The sequence below is a fragment of the Rousettus aegyptiacus genome, unplaced genomic scaffold (assembly GCF_014176215.1).
Source record: "Rousettus aegyptiacus isolate mRouAeg1 unplaced genomic scaffold, mRouAeg1.p scaffold_m13_p_1, whole genome shotgun sequence".
Lineage (NCBI taxonomy): Eukaryota > Metazoa > Chordata > Mammalia > Chiroptera > Pteropodidae > Rousettus > Rousettus aegyptiacus.
The window spans coordinates 86,626,381-86,645,076 of NW_023416284.1; the positions used below are offsets into that span (position 1 = coordinate 86,626,381).

The 18,696-nt window shown below is 38.7% G+C and overlaps 1 protein-coding gene across 4 annotated transcripts in view; it reads left to right on the top strand.

Moving 5' to 3' along the window:
• The first annotated feature begins 12,819 nt into the window (after positions 1-12,819).
• The window catches only part of EXOC2 (exocyst complex component 2), a 193,205-nt gene continuing 187,328 nt past the window's right edge, over positions 12,820-18,696 (top strand). For 2 of the 4 annotated variants that reach the window (XM_016159498.2, XM_016159497.2), the window contains exon 1: positions 12,821-12,959. The gene's annotated coding sequence lies outside the window, so the exon portion shown is untranslated. Of the gene's footprint in view, positions 12,960-13,027; positions 13,050-18,696 lie in introns of those variants that run through there. The other 2 variants (XM_036237595.1, XM_016159500.2) reach the window with 2 other exon arrangements.

Below are 18,696 nucleotides of genomic sequence, written 5' to 3' on the forward strand. Positions count from 1 at the left end.
TAAATGTATCTGACTTTTTCAGTGAATTTATTAGTACCTTATTAAAATTTATAAATAGAATTTTTTCCATAGAAATTTTATTTTAAAATTAAAGATGTGAAAGAGGGAAACAAAGCTGCTTGAACTACGCAAATATTGCCTAGCTAAAGTACTTACTTTGAATATATACAGATGTGAGCTGAATAACGTAATTATAGTTTTTCACATGATACTGATCATATATTTGAGACTCACTATATAAGATATGCTGTGCATATAATAACGATAACACTTTATGTTTATATAGCACTTCATAAACTGTAAAAGTATTTTTAACATGTATAATTGAGGTTCATAATAATTCTCTGAGGCTCGCTTATTTAAAAAGCACATTAAAATCAAAAGAAAAGATGTTAAAGAAAAATAAGTCTAAGGTTACTAAAGATATAAACATACTAATAGAATTAAGTACAAAAAATAGGAAAAGCATTGCAGTTTAAATAAAAAAGATACTTAAACTGGTTAGCTGTACTGAGCAGTGCAGAATAAATTATTGCAGCTCTTTGACTCTTCTGAATAATTTATAAAATAAGGTAGCAGACATTCATAACTTGGTTAATTTAAATATATTTTATTGAGTAGTTTTTCTTTTCCATTGACTTTTTAAAAATAAAATATTAAAAGGAAATCATGCTATTCACATCCACATCACTTTTTTTTCCCTGGTAGCAAACCTCTTTTGTATCTGTCTTGTTATGTTAAATTACACCTTCAGAAAATAAATGTCAGTTGAGATATAGTATATTTGGAGACTTTCTTTTTGTAGTTAAGTCTGAATAGATATGAAAAAAGACATGTTTTACCATTTGTACAAAGTCTCAAAAAATTAAAATTATACATTTCTAATATTTCCAACTATCATTTCCACTTCGCTAGAGTTAACAATAAATTTTATCATGGCTGATGATTTCTTCCATAGAAGTCAAATAGTAAAATAAAAATATTTTTAATGGAAAAGTACTTCACAGAATAAACAAGAACAAAACCACCTCTTGTGACTTACCCTTTCCTATGTACGCAGAGCTGCCATTTTCTTTCATATGTGTGACTCCAGAGTATATTTTCCAACTTGTGCAGACATAAGTCACAGCTAAATTTAGGCATTGCCCCCAAGTAAATGAATCCCTAGAAATTCAAAACTATCCCTAATAAAAATGCAAAGTCTGTGCTGGAAGATTTATACGACAGAGGATAGGCCATTATCTGCAGAGCAAGCTGAAGAGGGACGAAGGTAGATATACAAAAAAACAAACAAACAAATATACAAACAAAAACACAGAACAGCATGTATAAAATTTCTTCTCATCTTTGCTTTATCTTGAATCTGAATGCTTAGACTAAAAATTGGAGTATATGTACAAAGTTGGAAAACAGAATCATTGGATCTATGTATTGGTTTTCTACATCTGACATTCAACTGTAAACAACTGACAACTCACCTGATCCAGATTGGTTCGTTCAAAGCATAAAGTAAAATAAACCATGTTCCTGATTTCTTTTTCTCAAGAAAATAGGCTGGTTCTTCTGAACACTGCTATAATAAAGGTAAAAAGAGGTGAAAGAACTAAGAGAACAAGGTACTCAACAGACCTCCAGGTTTAAGGATTTTCTAGTGTAGACTGTCTACTCACCTCGAGGTTGGAGAGAAGATGAACTGTGACTAGGAATTCCAAAATTCCCAAACATCATTATTTAGTTGCACAGGCCACAAATGATCTTAAAAGCTGTTGAAAGCAGAACATCAGTATACAATCTTCCTATGATGAATAGTAGATCAGCCACTAAAGAAAAATGTGTAAATCAGAAAATTTTTTAAAAATTAGATTGCTGTTCTCAGCATTCTTTTTACATAGAATTCTGCCGAAGTCCTCGATTTACATTAGAGATGAAAGAGATGTGGAGAAAATAAATATTTAAACTGTGATTGATGAGACAGGATGATGCAAGGTGGGTTAAAACAAGGCTAAAATTAAGTGGAATCTAAACATTCAAAAGTCTTGAAGTCCCCACAGCTGCTTCTTCCATCCAGTTCCTCATACCCACCATCTGGAATGTGATTTCTAGTGAGACTGCCCTCACTCACCGCACTGTAATTCTTCTCAGTAGTTGTTATCTCCAAATTCAGTTGTCAATCTTTTCTTATAAGTACATGCACATATGTGTGTGTGTGTGTGCCGGGGGCGGGGGGGAGGGGGTGTGTATAGTAGGTAGCTGTGGGTAGTGACTCATTCTGTCCACTGCTAGTTTGGCCACAGCTAACCTTTGGATTACCTGTTAAGTGAGGCTGGCCCAAAGACAAAGTGAGAGGCCTTTTGAGTAGGGGACGTTTTCTGCAGTTTTGGTGGGGAGGGCCTGCCTTAATCAGTCACTGCCTTTAGCCTAAACAAGAGTGAAAGCTAAAATGACAAGTCACTGAAATTACTTGTTATTGTTAAAAAGAAGTTCTATTTTTCCCAGAACCATTTGTTCTATTCAAAAATTAAAATGGAAGGGAGTAGAGACAAAGGAAGTAGAAAGAAAAGAAGAAATCATAATCGGTCTATCAACTCAACTTTCTCCTCTGTCCACTTCCACTTAACTTTTAAAAAATTTTTGATTAGTTAGCTAATATTTCCCACTAACTTGATGCCAGGCATTTCTAGTTTTGTAAAACTTTTTCTCCTCACTATGAAAATGTGATTTTTAGGAAATAAAAAGATGCAGGATATAATCAACCCCTGTGATTCTAAGATGAATTATTTATGTAAAAGGAATAAACAATCTGTATCTACCATCACTCACAGACTGAAATGTTTGCTTCAGTTTCCTGGAATGTTCTGGTGGCCACTACCTACTGATTGCCCATGGGCACTCCTTGGACTGGCCATTAGAATCTCTGTGAGCATTATATTTATAATGGCCTGAAAAGAACTTGGGGTGTGTCAGTAACCAAAACTAAACAGAGATTTTAACAGCTCTGACTTCTAGATTTTATAAATTAAAGAAGGCTTTTGTCTCTAAATGTTTCTCAACAGTTGAAAACTATTAGTTATAAATATTATTAGCAATATTAATTTTATTAATTATTATTAGATATGCTAGAAAGATAAGTCAGCACAAGTTCATATATCAGATTCAATAATTTTTTTATGTGTATTAAGTTATTTCAAATTTAAATAAGCTGCTTGCTTAGCTAGGCTTCTGGAAGAGTTTATTAAAATGCTTCTACAATGTGAAATATTCTAATTACCACTTGAAAAAATGTAAGAGATCTCAAGTTTGTAAAAGTTAATTTCCTGTTTCTATTAGTTTGCATGCTAAAACATTACAAATCTCATTGGATGAAGTAGAAAGCTTTGATTCTATGACAGAACTACATTTATTCTATAATTGTAAGGAAAGTCAGTATTCTAAATTAGTTATTTAGGTTCATTAAATGTTACAACATTTCTTGTAATTTAAAACTGTTTAACATGTAGTTATTAGATTTCTAGTCAGGATGGGAATATAGTATTAAAATACATTTGAATGATTTGTTATTGTCATTTTTCAAAAATTGTAGTAATGTGTATTTAATTAATTAGTCTTATATGAAGCTTACAAATGCCTATATTTCTATATTTCCAATAGAGATCACAATAATGTGAATGTGTGCATATAATGTGAACTATTACATATATATTTCTTCCAATATGAATAAGTTCATTAAATAAGCACATGAAAAAATTCAAAGATTAATAGTGTATGGGTCACTTACATTTTAAAGTAGTGAGTCTTTTCCTGTCTGAATTATAAGTAGATTAGATGTGTCAATAATAGCTTTGTTCCTGGGATTATTTCTATACTTGAATACTGCTTACTTAGTTGAGTTTTCTAATAAACCTAACCAACAGACTATTACTTTATTTGGTTCCGCTCAAAATTTTCTGATTTAAATATGTTAGCATATGTGTGAAAAAATAAGCAGGAAAGACAGTTTCTTCAGCCTTTTAGCTGTTATTTTCTTATTTGTTAAAGATTTTTTTCCCAACAGATTTTCTTAGGCAGTTGATTTGTATTAGCCCTCACTGTAAATATTTATCAAGAACCAGGCACAGAAAATTAAAAATAACTAAATAAATAAAAGCAGGATTTTTCATTATCCTAATCACCTCCCATGATCCAAATATGATTTTCTTATTTTGCTTTTGGAAAATAAATATTGTAAAAAAAAGAATACTTATAATGTCTTTACCTTAATGGCAGATTCGCTTAATTTATAGAAACCAAGAGAGGATATGTAGAAAAAGAATATGAGATGCATTGTATCATTATGTGTTGATTTGAAAAACAAGCTTGACTTGCTGCAATGTACACATGCAGAGGATCTCTCTGAATTAGCAGCTATGAAAAATACACCTTTTGTGAAAGTGTATTTTGCATGCTTATAGGATCAGTTAAACACAGATTTCTTAGACCTTTAAATATTATTAACAACTCTATTGAGGTATAATTGATATACAAGATTGCACGTACTTAACATACAATTTGGTGAGTTTGGAACTTAAACATCTTTAAATGAAAGAATTACTGTTTGTAAACCAAGAAAGAATAGCAAAGTGAAAATTCTTTAAATAAAGAACATCAAGTAAAAATGCAAAAGCTCCCCTCTCTAATGTGGAAAGCAGACTCTTTTAGTTTTGAGAATTTTCTAAGAATTAATTTATCTTTTATTTTTCTTAAAACATGCCATTCCCATGGGTGGCAGGTGGTGGAAGAAAGAGAAAGACTGATATAGCAATGCATTTCATTCCCCCTTTCCAGCATTATAACCAAGGAACTATGGTCTATAAATTCAAGTTTAAACTGGTTTTCCTAAAGAATGAAACTTCCTTCTAAATGTTTTCACAAATACATGCTTACGAACAGGCCAACTTAACAGCTGTAACAATTATAACTAAACATATCTAAAACACAAAATGACATGAAAGGACTAAAAGAAATCACTGAAATTTTCCCTTACAATTTGAAATCAGTGAACAGAATATATAAATTTCTAAGATAAAATTATAATTACATAGAGATTTTTCTCCATTTGTTCTCAGATAAAACGTTAGAAATTCTCAGAAGTCTACGGTCCTAAAAAGCTATTGTTTATCACAAAGAAAACATATGCATATGCTAAAATAAAACCTATTATTTATGTCTGTGCATTCATTTGAGCCTCTAATCTATGTTAGTAAGATGAATACGCATCATGTTAAATATATGTAAAACATAGTAATCATGCAAATCAACATGGACCCACACATCCAGGATATGAACAAGTGTGGCCAAGCTTAGAAGAAATTACTTTATGGAAAAGTAGGAATTCAATAAAAACACAAAATTGAAAATGCAACTCGTGTATTTATCATTGTTTTCTTCTTTACTTTACGTCCCAGCTAACCTTCTATAGTTCGATTAAGCCAGGGACTAAGAAGCAAAGCAATTTGTTTACAGCGTGGAAACTGAGGTGTACAAGTGATTCAGAACAGAGCACCAAAAAGTTATGGAAACAGAAAAGGACCAAAATCTGCCTCAAAGTCAGAGAAAGCAACCAAGGGTTTCTCAGTTTTAAAATGGCTTGCCTTACAGGTAACAAATTCAAAGAATAAAGTATCTAGGAGAAAAAAAAAATCCCTTTAATTCACTAGCAAGAAAAATTAGTATGATCCACTGCCAGTGTTGAGAAAAACTTTACTAACATTACCCACATGTTCTGTCATATGCAGATGGCCAGCCAGTCAAAGTTGCCAGAGAGAAAGAAGGCCTTGCAGTTCAGCCAAAACTCACTGCGAAATAGTTACTTTTTTGAAAAGTGTGGTCATGGGATTTTAGAACTTAAAGTGACTTTAGAGTTTTCCGCTCCTCACCACCTTCTTTTAAAAGTGCATTAATTGCAACTCTCAAGTGGTCAAAGAATGCTTCTGATCAGGATTGTTACTAGGCCTGGCCCAAAATATGAGCTTCTAAACTCTCAGTGGAATTAATCTAAACAGCACGTCCTTGAAAAACATAGTTTCATTCAACATAATTTTGTTGCAACATTAATGAGAAAAAAAAATATCGATTCCCAGTCAGGGTTACTATGTGTGTGAAGTTTACACATTCTCCCCACATCTGCAAGATTTTCTCTGAGAACTCCAGTATCCTCCCAAGACCCAAAAGCTGTGTACGCGAGGTGAACTGGTGTGTCTACATTGTCCCAGCCTGAGTGAGTAACGGGTGTGTGTGATGAGCCTTGTGATGGAAGGGTGTCCTGTCCAGGTGGGTCCAGCCTTGCACCACAAACTGTTGGGATGGGGTTTGATCACCTGAGATCCTGAACTGGAATAAGCCGATGGAAAAATAATGATCTTACATACATGTAAGTTCTAAAATAAAAATGTATGTACAGCTTACATTTATTTCAATGTTTAAAATTAGAAGTGTTTTGAGTCTTTACTTAGGAGTTTGGTGATGTTTTTGTGCCCAGGAATATGTTATAGGAGCTTAACTCTTATTTACATCTGTTAGCCTATGCTAAAACTGGTTTTGTTATACGTCTAAACCAGTGACACTACAGTTAATTCTCGATTTTTCAGGGGCCATAGTTATCTTTGTTTCTTTTAAGTATTTCAATACTCAAACTCCACAAGAAGTGGAAAAATCGGTTCACTTTTGTTATGTGTTTGGTAGGAAAGAATAAAGTTTCAGATTTTTGTCTAAAGTGTGGACTGGAAATTACTTTTGGCTCTTAATCTTTCATGTATTCCTCATCCATTTTTACCACCAAAAATATACAGAGATCTCTGCCCTGCTGGGGAACTGGCCCAGGACACTGGATGGCAGTACAATAGCAGCAGCTGCTTGAAGATGTGCTTATAGGAAGCAGTAATGTGCAGATGGGCATGATGTCCTTCAGGATGTATGTACACTGAGTGGGCATCCTGCACACTGATGCTTCTAATCACCTTTGAGAACTATATTCAATACCTTCAAGGGAAGCACAGATAAGTCAAAAACTTAAGTGAAATCTACTGAAAACAGAGGATGAGAAAACTACCATTAGAGAGTTTAAAATCTCTTGGGTCTGTGGGAAACCAAGGTGTTAGCCGAGCAATGAAAAGACTCAGATAAAAATTGTGTCATATCAGAACAAAAAGAAATGAGATATGAAGCCAGGCATTTCTGAAACTCCTGGAAGTGGGAAGCCTTCATAAAGGAGTGTTTATAGAACTCAAATAAAAACCAAGAGGCCAGCAACATGTCTCTGCCCAAGTGAAATTGTAACTGGCTTCTTCTCTAAATGGGGTGATAGACCTTGATAGCAGACATAGAATATGGCAAGCCAGCCAGTCTGCTGCCCTTAGCCCCAATCTATTATGAGAAATATCGCATCAGTGGAATAAACTGAGAATATGGTAATCTTTTCTATGACTGCAGACACTAATGCAAATTGGCCTTGTTCCCATTGAAGTAATAATATTAGACCTTCAAGCAGAAAGTTTTAAAACACACACACACATACACACACACACACAAACAACAACAACAACAAAACCTCAACCACCTACTACTGCCCAGCAATTTAAAACAAAAAATATATTCTTACATTCAGTTACAATCCCTTCATTTAGAAGATAAAGGGGTCTAAACTCCTACTCACAGAAAACCATAGGATTAGGTTGTCACTGCCCTCTCTGCAGCAGTAGGGTAGGCCTGACCAACAAAGATTCCCCTGGTTCTAAGATGAGTCATTTTGACATTCTGATCAAGGTCCTTCTATCCAGCTTCTATATCTCCCACATCTCTCTGGTAGTGAGTGATTCCTCAATTTCTCTGTTCTATTCTAAACTACCTATAGATACAACCCACTGCCAGGGACACCCTGATATAAACACAGGTGATAAGCACAGCTGGGTGGCAGTGGAGGCCGTATGATTAGAGCAACACTGTTGAAACACCATATTCCTATGTAGATCCAGCTTTATTTAAAGTGCTTTTTTTAAAAAAAATAAAATAAAATATGCAATTAGCAAGTAAGTAGAAAACCACAGAGCTCTGCTTTGCTACAAAATTGTTTGGAGACATTTCACTATTTTGAGGACTTTGCATATATAGAGCTCTGGAGCTGATGAGAAGTGTAGATGCTAAAGTCCACATAAAGGCATTTGCTAGGATTACAATAGCAAGATTAAGGTAAAAACAGAATGATGCAAGGGGCTTCCTTAACCGATAGGCCCAATTTGAGAATTGGTAAAACAGGGTTGTACCTGTTACAATCTTGGAGGATTTTAAATTTCTTGTGATTTTAAACCATAAAGCACTCCAGTGAAGCATGATAGAATTGGGTGGTATTTGGTAAAACATCTCAATCATTCCTACATTGTTAAAATTTACATATCAAATTTTGCTCAAATTTTTTTGCCCTTAAGTGATCATTAATCATATTTTGAAGTAGATAACTAGAAACAGGCATCTCCCCTAACTCTGCCATTATCCTAATGTATTGCTATTATTTTTAGTTTTGTATTCGACACATTTATTGAGCTTCTACTATGTGTGAGACATGGGTGAACAATAGAAAGTCCTAAAGGAACCTATCTTAGTGGGAGGAGACAAAAAAGTAAACAAATGATGTATTTACATGTTGTGGTTAGTACTATTACTGGGTGGCTGGTGTACTGAATACCTGCTGTATAAGGCTATGCTGTATCTACAATGATGAATAAGACAGGTATCTACTAGCAAGGGGCTTACAATCTGAGTTAACAGAAGACCAAATAATTATCAGTCTTTGGTAAAATGGCAAATTATAGCCCTTTTGAGGATTAGATTCTATACTAATTATGGTCCATTACAAACTGATATACCATGCAATATGAAACACTTTATGTATTGAATGTAAAAATATCTAAAGAACAGGAAGCTGTGCCTGTCATGATGTTTCCTGACTAAAACCAATGGAATTTCACACTGCAAAGTTATTTTTTCTGGGTCAAACTAAATCTGATGCAATAATGAAAACACAAAGCTATAATGATATTTATTGCCTCAACAGCTACTACTATAATTTTATGTTTATTTTATTTGCTGCCAGCTTCTGTATATACTGTACCAATACTTGCTAGCTGGTTTTAGAATACACACCATAAGTTCAAGAAAAGAAAGAAAACACTGAAACACCACAAAGTAATTTTTATATTAGTGAAAGATACTCTTTCCTCTTTCAAGTGTTTTTCTTTCAGAAATACAGTATTGTCTTTTTTTTTTTTTTTTTTTTTTTTGATTCAGGAAAGATCTGTGAGTCCTCAAGAGCCATTCTAACCAGCTTAATGGCAGGATCACCTAACTTGAGAAATGACCTGTCGCTGAGACCCAAAGAGGAGACAAAAAAAGGGTTTAGTTTCACCATGAAGCAGGGATACAGAAAATTTAATTTCCTCTTAACCTCTGCTGCCAGGCCTCTGAGTCATGTTTCCTGTGTGTTTTAAAATGGATGATTTTGGGACAGTTGAGTTTTTACTGGAGCAACACTTTGGCATGTTTTCCAAAGGAAAAGAGAGAGAAAAATAAAGTTATGCTAAGTCTCAGGACTCAAATTATCTGTACAAAATAGCACTCCTCCCCTGCCCACCCCCGCCTTGGGAGGTATTTCTCTTATAGGTGTGTAAATTCAGCACGTAAAGATATTCGAGTCATAATAAGTATAGGTGGTTTTTGGTCTATGATACTGACTATTTTAGCTAGATTCTCCCAGAGACCATCCCTGAGATATAGTTTCAAGGGCTAGTATTTAACTTGGGAGGTGACAAGGGATCACCAGGAGGTGATCACCAAGAGGGGAGTAGGAAAGCCAGGTGGGGAAAGGGAAGAAAGCCAGTTAAAGGTGTGCCATGAAGGCATTCCCAAGGATGCCTGAGCTCAGTCTCCAGGGAGCTCTGGAATACCCTGTATAACATACCTCCAAGCTACCCCAGGATGGAGGCATCCTGTCTGGCTGAAGCCTGCTTTTGGTCTAGTGAACATTCCAGTGCTTCCAGCATGCCCGGGATCCAAGAAGAAAGCCCTAAGACACAAATGAGCAGGCTTTCCCAGAAAGCAGACTTCAGAGAGCACAGGGGACATCAGAGAAATATGGGTTGGCTCTAATGGCTTCTACTACTATCTATCCCTTGCATGCTGTGTTGTGTTGTCTGTCCTGTCACTAATTCCTTATGCTGTAGTCCAGTCATACCCACAACAGGAGTATTGATAAATTGAGTTATGGACTCCTGCTATAGTTTGTCCTGCAGCTATGGCGATTTCCCTCTTATCACCCATTCTAGAGTCCCCTCATCTTCGATTAGCACTTCTGCTGGACTGGGCTGCTTGACGAAGTGGCCCAGACCATTGTCCCTGTGTCCCTTTGTCCTAGACCAGGGTTTAAGCCCTGAGTGCCATGCTCTTGTCAGGCCAGGGTTGCTGTGTTGCTCATTAACTGATATCACTAGGCATGACGATGTCCAGTGAGAGTTCTGAGTTCCAGAAATAATCTTCCCTGCCCCATCTCCTCCTGATCATGGGGGTCAATTTTTGTTACCTGTATGAAGAGAACAAATGAAGAGAAGCCTTCAGATTTAGTGGAACTTTGTGTCCACTGGCAGAGCATCCTCCCCTGCTAGAGGAGCCAGGACTCTATCAGGGATGAAGCATCATACACTGGTATTAGGTTCAAAATATAAATTGCATCCCGTGGCACAGCATCCCAATACTGCACAATGTTATCCTCAAGCTTCAGGCTTAGCTGCGCCTTTAGAGGCTATTCTAATGGTCTATTAGGGTGGCATCTTCTGAGTGTGTGATATATGGTACAACGAATGGATCTGGTGATCTTGGCCCCTCTGTCATATTTTTTTTCACTCTCAAGAGAGTCCTTGTTTTAGGTGATATGGGAAATCCCAGAATGATAAATCAGACACTATGTGTGCTCACATAGTGATGCTTGCCAGGGTACTGCAGGCAGGGAAGACAACCCCGAACCCAAGATGTGTATCTGGATCTGAGGAAATCAACTTGCTACCAAATGGCTGCCTGGTCTACTTGAGGGAAGTACAATACCACTAGCTGTATATTGGCCACTGGAGCTTAAAGGGGGTGGTTGCAATGTTTAAATCTGCCTTGTTGAGAGGGGTATGTGCAGTTCAATCCCTGTAACCATGGCTATTCAATTCATAGGCCCATTGTACAAACACCAGGGTGACCCAGGACAGAGTTTGGTCAAATCATCCTGGGTACTGGTGTCCCTCTGCTATGGATGCTCTCTGGTGGGTATTCATGTGACACATACAGATTGGCCCAAGACAAAGTCTGTGTGAAGTGCATGTGTGAGCTCTTAGGGTTAACAGGGGGCAAGAACCCTCCTCATGGTTGCCTCTGCTTCATGGCTATGTTTCTTTCTATTCGGCTATAACCAGTCACTCCTCCTTTTGGGAATTTCTAGACTGTAAGCAGGAGGCATAATCTTGCTCACATATAGTTCCAATGGCAGGCTACTTCTCCAAAGAACTTCACCCCCATGCTCAGTTCCACTGTGATGGCAGGAAACGGAGGCTCCAGTGTCCCTCAGGTCAGCAAGTACTAACTCAGCTCAGAGCCAGTTGGGTGTATTCCTTCTAAGACTCGAAGAAATGTCTTACTCCGATTGTTTGGGGCTCTCTTTATAATGTGGAGTGACTGTAGGGTAATCAAATATTGTCCAAACTGGGACATTTTTGACAGTAAAAGAGGCACTCTTACTAAGCCTGGATAACAGGCAAGCACCACCTATGTTGCAGAGTAGGATTAATTAAACCTATTAATCTGCTACCTTTTCCGGATCTGAGTGGCCTATTGTAGCACAATCAGAAAAACCCCTCTAAAAATCCTATCACAAAGCTTAAACTCCATCACCCTTGGTCATGTCATTTCTTTGCATAAACTCTCAACTCCTTTGCTCTCTGCTCCTTCTGCCTTATAAAACTCCAACACTGGTTATACTAATTTTCTACTAACTCTCTACGTATGCAAGAGCAGCCAAAACATACTGGCATGATGATGGGTTCTCACTTTAAACTTCTCTAATAATTGTCACAATATCCAAGACAAAGATTTCACTTTCTCACTTCTCTTCAAATCTACCTTGCCCCTCATTCTCCATTTTTCACAGATGATCTTGCTGCTTCTTTTGCTAATAAAATAGAGGCAACCAGAGAGTATGTCCTCATTCCCCCATCACCACCTTCCCCTATCTCCACCATTGTCTCCTCAGTGCAGACCACCATCGTTTCTTGCCTACACTGCAGCAGTCTCTCATTTCTTTTCCTCTTGCCATACCACGGTTTACCGTCGTCAGCCCAGCGAGATCCTGAAAGGAAGTGACTGCTTGTTATTCACCTTTTATATCTAGCGCTCCTGCACGGCACCTAGGCCATGGAGGTGTTCACCAACTTTGATGATTTTAAACAGTCAACATTCAGGGTTTCCAGGCCATAGACTGGCATTCTTCGCCGCAATTTCTACGGTCCTGTGGCTTTTGTGTGTCACCTGGCCTCCCGGAGCCGCGGGTGGAGCCACAGCGTCCTGACCCAGTGCAGAGCTCACCACAAACGGCCCGAGGGTCATCTCCCAACTCCTTGAAGGTGTCGGAAAGCACCGCCAGGAACTGCGCACACCGCGCGCCCCGCGAGGGCGCACCCTCACGCCTGCCTCCCCCGCTCTCCCCTTCCCCCCGCCCCACTCCCCAGGGTTCAGCTCGTCGACAACTCGGCGCTCGACTACCCGGCGGATCGACGCCGTCGGCGCTCCGGGCGAGCGGAAGTTGCGGGCCGGCGATTGGTGGGGCTGCGGCCCGAGTTCTCTTCTCGAGAGCCGCCGATACCCTGTCCGAGCGGGCCGAAGGTGCAGCAGGCAGGCCGGAGGTACGTGTCACAGCCCTGAGGTCGTAGCTGGGGGCCAGCCTGGGGAAGCACGGACAGGTAGAGCGGAGCGGCTCGCTCCTGGAGAGACGGGTAGGAGTGGCGGCCCGCCAGCCCCCGTGGTCAGCCCCCGTGCTCGGCTCTCCAGTCCGTACCCGTGAGGGAGGTGGGGTGGGGGTAGGAGTCGGGGTGGGGGGAGCCGCGCAGTCGCGTCCCCTGCCTACTCCAGGTGCGGGGCCCGGGCCTCCGGAATACTGATCCTACAGGGATGGTTGTTGTTAGCTTCACCTGCTTCCTTGCGCCCTTGCGTCGTTGTCACTGAGTGAATTTTGAGAATTTATTCGTGTAGAGCGAATGTGAGGCACGTTTTGCTTAGATTTGCGTCAGTTTAGACCTGTGCTGACCATTTCCTGGGTGTCTGTCACTTCTAAGCATTTACGTCTACTGACTGATTTAATTCCACTAGAGGTAGATGGTGCTACAGTATATCCATTTTACATATGGGGAAATAGAAGCTCAGAGTGGTTAGGTAACTAGCCTGAAGTTCTTCCTGCTTTGAAATCTTCCAATTCAGTGAATCCTGTAACCACTAGCACTTGTCTTATCCCTGTGTTGTCTTAAGGGCTATAGTTATTACTGGTATTTACCTATCTGTCAAAAGACCAAGCTTTTGCTCGACAGGGATTAATCTCAGTCATTTTTGTATCTCCCAATTTTAGCATATACCTGACACACACATATTAGAAATAAAATAATGTAGCCTGGATTCAAGGGGGTTTTTTGCCCTCTCAAAGAATGGCTAAGAACTAAACTGTGGTATTGAGTGTAAATACAGCAGGAATTCAGAGAAGGGAAGGATCTGTTGGGGTGGAGTAATTGGGAAGGCTTGATTGAGGTCAGACCTTAATGGGAAGGTCGTGGCCCTTCGGAGGGAAGGCAGGTGAACATCTGGGCAGCACACCAGGAACAAAGGCCCGCTGGCTGGTAAGTGAGTACATTTTGGATTATGGAGTGCCTTGAAGGTCAAGCACAGGTTTGCTCAAAAACCTCATGAACATTTTTTAACTTAATCCTGGGGCAGATCATACAGTTTGCTTTATTTATGATTTTGGTGTTAGTAATTCCTTCACCTTACTATTTCCCACTTAGAATAAATCTTAGTGCTAGTAATGGAAAAAACAGTGGACAATGGAAATTTGGAAATCTGAATCTTATGATGTAAACTGTATGAGGTGCATCCAAGCAGGCACCTAGAATGTCACCTGGCACAAAGTTAGCATTGGTAATCATTGTGCAACACTGAATGAGTTCTGCTTTTGCTACTTGCTGGCTGTACTACTTTTGGCAAGTTGGCCTTAGTTTCATCTGTAAGCTTTGATGAATTTTTTAAGGCCCTTTCCACTTATAAAATTCTGTGATTTAGGAGAGCATATGATTTTAACTTTTATTATATTACAATTTTGCTGAAAGACAAAAGGCTAAAAGCCAGGAATATTTGGTTTTAGTTTAGTTTTAATGAAAGCCCCATGTGCTTGACGTGATGTATGTCATGGTCTCAGCAGGCATCAGGATTCGTAGCAGATGGTTCAAATAAGGAGATTTTAATAAAGGGACTACTTTCAGAGGTGTGGGCAGCATGAGGGAACAAAGAACAGTGAGGCCCAAAGAGAAACTAACAACCTGAAGGGGCAGAAGCAGAAAGTAGAGTCTGCTGAGAGCTGGAGCCACAGAGGTGGGGTATGGCAGTTGCCTGAGATGTGGTGTCTCGGGGTGGGAGAGCAGGACTGATGTGCTTCAATGTGAAACTGGTTTAATTCTGAAATCCAAAGCTCAAACTTACCACTGTTTGCTTATAGTCTTTCATCTTCTAACCCTCACTGAGTTACCTCAATTACCGCTGTCCTTTTACTTGATCTTTGACCATTCTCATAGCAGTATGCTCAGTCGTATCATCATCCTTCTATAGCCTCTGGCCGGCAAATTCTCAGCCCTGGATCATCTCAGCTCTCTACCTTCTTTAATGTAGGAACTGAGTTGCTGATACCATCAAGGGAAAATCTTAACATCTAGATTTGTACGCCTGTGAAATCATGGTCACCAATTTCAACTGGCCATTAAAGAATTTTCAAGACTTTTCTTCATCAGCACTTGCTTCTATTCTTTGCAGAATGAACTGAAGCATTTTTCACTCTCTCAAACCCCTCATCCTTTCACATAATCTATACTCTTAGCAGATAACCTTGCCACCTACTTCAGAACTAATAGAGGTATCAGAGAAGAATCCCATGCTTGTTTTCCAAAAGCCTTTTCTCTCTCCCCAGTTACATGGAAAGAGATTGTATTGCATTTATACTAAGACAAATCCCTGTACCTGGTCTCTCTATCCCATCCACTCTTGCCTTTGGGAGCACTTAACTCAGTTGTTCATCTCTTGCCAAAAGCACCTTCCTGTCAGCCTTTAGACATGCTTAGAGACAGACAATAAAGCAAAACAAAAACAACAATGAAAAAATAACACCCTTCCTCGATTTCACATTCCTCTGTTAAAAGTCCTCTCTCTTCTTCCCTTATCAGCCAGATTCTTAAATAGTTGTCTGTACTCAACTTTTCACTCATCCCAGTACTGTTTTGTTTTAGTACCCATCACACTACTGAAATCCAAGGTCTTCAGGTCCTCTTTTGTCACAAAACTTGTTCTTATCATTTCCCCATCATAACGCCTGGGACATTGCAGATAATAAATATTTGTTTTGACTAAACAATCTGAGGGTACATCCTTGTTTGTTTCAAGCCCTAGTTTATTTGTATCTGTCTGTTTTTCTGAGGGATAGGAATCCAACACTCATCTTTTGAGGTGCTGGTGACCAATCTCTATACAATCGAAGTCTTCTCGATGGACTAAACAAATATAGAAATCAATTTTATTTAATAATGACTTTTTCAGTATTGTCCAGCTGATCTGTCTTTCTGGGGGGGGGGACCTGGACATTTTTTATTTCCTGAAAAATTAATTTTCCAGAAATAATGTTTTGTCCACCCAATGTAGATTTAATAAAGAGAGAGTGGAAGGGACATTGATACAATAGGCAATAGATTGACAAGTAATTAATGTTATGCTTTTACATGAAATTATGCTTCCTCCTTCCATTAAGTAATGTATCTTCTTTGAGATTTTCGTTTTCAGTTTTAGGGGGTTGTAGTAGAGGGGGAATGGATTTACACTGGCCTGTTTCATTTTTGATATGTCATCAATATCCAGTGGAATGAGTTAGAACAGCAGTCCCCATCCTCCTACGATAATCTAGTGCCTAATGATCTGAGGTGGAGCCGAGGTGGTGCCATGCTAGCTAGCACTGGAGAGCAGCTGCAAATGCAGAAGAAGCTTCAGGCTACCTTGCCACTCACCTCCTGCTGTGCGGCCAGGTTCCTAACCTGTACCTGGGGGTTAGGGACCCCTGAGGTAGAGGACCAGCCATCTTTACACCTATAGCTTTTGGCTGTGAATGTGTTGATTTCACAAAATAATTGCCCTCTGGGAACAGACTTAGCCTGCTGAGGCAACAGATTTCGTGGTTCCTGGGAAATAAAGGAGACTTTTAACTAACATTTCTAATTAACATGGAATCTGATGTTTGTCTTTAGAGACTAGCTGTATAATTATGTATTTATGTAGCAGATCAGTTATGTGGGAGCTGAGGAGAGCCAAATTGTCGGGCTTTTCCTCTGTGTAGTAGTGTCTTCTTTCAGTATTCTTTCCTAGTTAACTCATGTACATTCTCTTTTCTTTAATCGCCTACCTCCAAACATTGTAGCAGGAGTGAAGGTCCCCCGTTCCCAATCCAAAAGAAAAAGAGTACCATTTATCAGTTATATTTTTACATCATCAAATCGTTTTCAAATGAATTAAAAAATAAGTACGCTTTTATTTAAAAACAGTATGCTTTCAGTTAGTTATGTTTTGCTTGTAGGAGTAGTGAAGAAAAGAGGTCTAAAGAGAAAGCCAGAAAAGGAGGGATGCTTTATCTCTTAAGTGTTCAGTGCTTCCTTTCTGTAGATGTCCCTTCTGAGATCCAATGAGTCTTCTTTGTACAGATTTATACCCCATGGATTCTTTCAGATTGGTTCATCATTATATATATATATTTTTAACCATGTTTTGAGATGAAACAGAGCGAGATGGTTAATTTAAAAAACTAGACTGAAGAGTTCATGACCCTGTCTCTAAGACTTGACCCACCCAGTGCTGTTAGATAGTTAACCAGATATAACTTTACCTTGACCCTGCTCAGGAATAGTAGAGCCTAAGTTTGCAGAAAACTCAATGAAGGGAATTACCATTCTCTAAGATCCCTTTCCCAATATCTGTGGGAGATCCCTCTGGGGCCAGCCCAGCCCAGCCCCAAGAGGCATGTCTATCCTAGGATAGGTTGTACAAGATTCAAGATATGGTGAATTCTGTAGTTTGGTTATGTTCCTGGGTGGCCTCAACTATGCTTTAGTTGAGAATAATTTTTTTGTTGAAACTCACTAGGCAGCTCCACAACCAGATTTTTCTGGGGTCCTTCGGATCCAAGATGGCTCTGGACTGGATAAGTCTACTTAGCACTTTAGAAACATTAATGTGCACACAAATGGCTAAAATGTGGATGCTCACTTAGTGGAATCAGGCTGGGGTGTTGAGATTCTACATTTCTGATTTGCTCCTTGGTGATGCAGGTTTGAGTAGCATGGGAGGGGTGGGGTTTGGGAGGTTTATTTGGAGAAAAACTTTTACTTTTCTATGGCCCAATCTAAGAAAATAGTTCTTTAACATAAGGAGGCTTTCCTTGGCCTATTTGGTGAATATTCTCCAAGTCTTCAGTGAATCAGCACTTCTGTATTTCCAATTCCTGGCCTTATACCCTTATCTGAGCTGGACATCTGGGGACCTGACAGGGTAAGACACCTACTTGTTTTGTTCAGATTTCTTGTCTGCTATTTACATCAGCAAGATTCTTCTTTACTGAGTGGTAAAAAAATTTGGGTTAATCATTCTAAAGCTACTTTTATGGCTACATTTTTAAAAAAAATATTGCTAGTAGTTATTTTTTATATATTTAGTCTGAAGTTATGTAAAAAAAATACTTTACTGTCTTTTTCCTGCCAATAAATATTTTTGAAAATTAAAGACTTCGCCACAATGAAATATGGGAAAATTATAAAATTAAAATTTTCTGACCTCTTTTGAAGAAACACTTTAAATTCATCCTGTGTGCTTCATTAGAGGAAAAAAAGGCAGATGGGTTAAAACCAATATAATAAAAATCTAAAAGAAAATGCATTTACTTAAGTATATATTATAATTTATAAGAAAATGTGGCCTTTCATCTTTATTTTAACGAAATGCTTTTATAAAGGTAATTTTCTTTTTTGACCTATGATAGGGGATTCATTGATGCTGAATGGATATTTTGTTAATTCCTCATCAACTACTACATTGGTATGGGGGAATACAGGTCAAGGCTACACAAGACAATTGACCAGCTTGTTTTCTCAGGGAGATTTTTCCCTTTCTCCAAACCACACATCATTCTATCCAGCTGTAAGTAGAGACTTTCTCCCCTCCCCCTCTTTCCCTCTCCTTTTCTCTCTCTTCAAGTCCCTTATCCCCCAGCCCTCCCTCCTCCTTCTTTCCTCTCACTGTGCTGCGGAGTGACAGCTTGTAGATGTTGCGTGTGAGGAGTTTAGCTGGCGCTGTGTG